The sequence below is a fragment of the Parasteatoda tepidariorum genome, chromosome 6, assembly GCF_043381705.1.
Source record: "Parasteatoda tepidariorum isolate YZ-2023 chromosome 6, CAS_Ptep_4.0, whole genome shotgun sequence".
NCBI lineage: Eukaryota > Metazoa > Arthropoda > Arachnida > Araneae > Theridiidae > Parasteatoda > Parasteatoda tepidariorum.
The window spans coordinates 19,607,255-19,609,438 of NC_092209.1; the positions used below are offsets into that span (position 1 = coordinate 19,607,255).

The following is a 2,184-nucleotide window of genomic DNA, read 5'->3' on the forward strand; positions in this document are numbered from 1 at the left end:
CGACAATAACAAAATCAATACAAATTCAAAATAAATATTTGTTTACGTTATTAACGCATGCGCAATGAGAGATAATGTCTGCGTTGGACCGACTGCTCACGCTGAGCTAACAAAAAAGTATTTTTTTGGCGTCAGATCTACGTCAACTTTCCGCTGACGCCCAGATAAGGCGCTAGTTCTAAGAAACCAGGCCTTGAGCTAACAAACCAGTATTTTGTTGGCGTCAGCGTGACGTTGACGTCCCGCTGACGCCCAGATAAGGCGCTTGTCCTAAGAAACCAGACCTTTAGATCCATCCACGTACTTTCCCCATGTACTAGACATGATTGTTAACTGGTTGAACCACGAGAAGTTGTGGATCGCATTTAAATGTCCCAATTCAAGGTGATTCCTTCAAGTCCCATTATGGTAATTGAAGGGTCTTCCTCTTGGATCACCTCGATAATGCCGTAAACCTTGCCGGAACGTCGAAACCTTGGACCACCTTGACAATGAAAACACTGTTGATCAAAAGTGAGCCTTATTGATTCAAAAAAAGATGGAAGCTATGGTTTTTGTTCAGGCCTGGTGTGGTTGTTTAATGTGCATGTTTTTGAGCTACAAATAAGTCAATTTTATGAAGTTTTAAATTCAATATTAAATATTATTTAATAGAAAAAAGTTGTCGTAATTGAACTTTTGAAACATATGCTCGGTATACCTGTCTACTAACCCTTTTGCGTTGCCTTATAAAAATGTCATATTTTTAAGTATAGATGGCAGCAGCATCTACAATTAGTTACGCTTTTCAGAAGATAGTGCACCTGCATGACGATGTGCTGTGCGGGTAGCTTGAACGAGACAAACCGCACCAAATATGCGATTAGCACCGGCCAATTTTTTCAAAGAAGCTCACACGCAGTTTAGTTATTCTAATTTTGCTTAAATACAATTCGATTCAAACAATAGAAAACAGCAAAATTTTTTATTTTTATATTAATAAAATAATCAAATGCAACTAAATATTTAATGGGAATTTTTTTTATTTACTTTTATTCAAATTTGGTTTTTATTTCAGGATCGGAATGCTGTTGTTGATCCAGCAGAGTTATGGCCAGATGGTGTTGTTTATTATGAAATTGATTGGAAATTAAGTAATTTATCTAATTGATCCATTAATTTCAAAGATCGTGTGTAACAATTTACAGATAATATATTAATAGATCATACACCAATATCGGGATAAGAGATGATATGCCTTTTCCAATTGTAATATTGGCCTATAAATTTTTAATTTTTTAAATACTTTCTCATTTTGATAGAATTGGATCATTCAAGTAATAATTTTGTTTAAAAAATTATCAGTTATAATTAACTGTTAATTATGTTAACTATTATATTGTTAAAATTAAAAAAATTTCTCTTGATTTTGCTGTAAAAATTTACTAATAAAAATTGACCGCTAATAAAATGGTCAATAATATGTAGAAAACATCTGCTTTAGAACATATATAGGATTCTCAGAGTAAGCAAACAAATAAAAATTTTATCTAGTGATAACGGAAATGAAACGACAATACTCTTATATGGCAAGATTTTAATGGCAATATTCTTAAGGCTGTTTAATCTCTAAACGCTGAAGTGGCATTTTGAACAATAAATTCACACGAGGCAAACTAATACAAATTTTAAAAAGTGATAACGGAAATGAAAAAATGACAATATTTTCACACTGCAAGTTTTTAAAGGCAATATTCTTAATGCTGTTTGATCCCTAAACGCTAAAGTGGTATTTTGAACAATAAATTCCAATTCGCAAATGTTTTCCGGTTTTGATCACAATTTTTTTTACCAAGCTACCCAATCGCCTGATTTTCCCCGAAGATCTTTCTTTTTTAATATTTATTTCTTAAGTCGTAATAAATGTGTGTTAATATTTCTTATCTTCATTTAACAAATTTGATTTATGTGTGATTATGTCCTCAACTACATATAAATAATTAGAATGAATATAAAAATCTCTGGAGAATCTCTCTTAAAAATATTGAGTATCAATACATAGCTAAATAATTCACACTTATATTTGTTGTTGTAGTTCATTTACGTCGCACTAGAGCTGCCCAATGGGCTATTGGCGACGGTCTGGGAAACATCCCTGAGGATGATCCGAAGACATGCCATCACAATTTTGATCCTCTGCAGAGG

General features: G+C 32.7%; 1 non-coding gene across 1 annotated transcript in view; it reads left to right on the forward strand.

Moving 5' to 3' along the window:
* LOC107452980 (uncharacterized) overlaps positions 1-2,184 on the forward strand; it is a 9,803-nt gene that overhangs the window by 5,066 nt on the left and 2,553 nt on the right. The window contains exon 4 of the transcript XR_006226542.2: positions 1,058-1,133. This is a non-coding gene — a transcript (uncharacterized protein). The remainder of the gene's footprint in view (positions 1-1,057; positions 1,134-2,184) is intronic.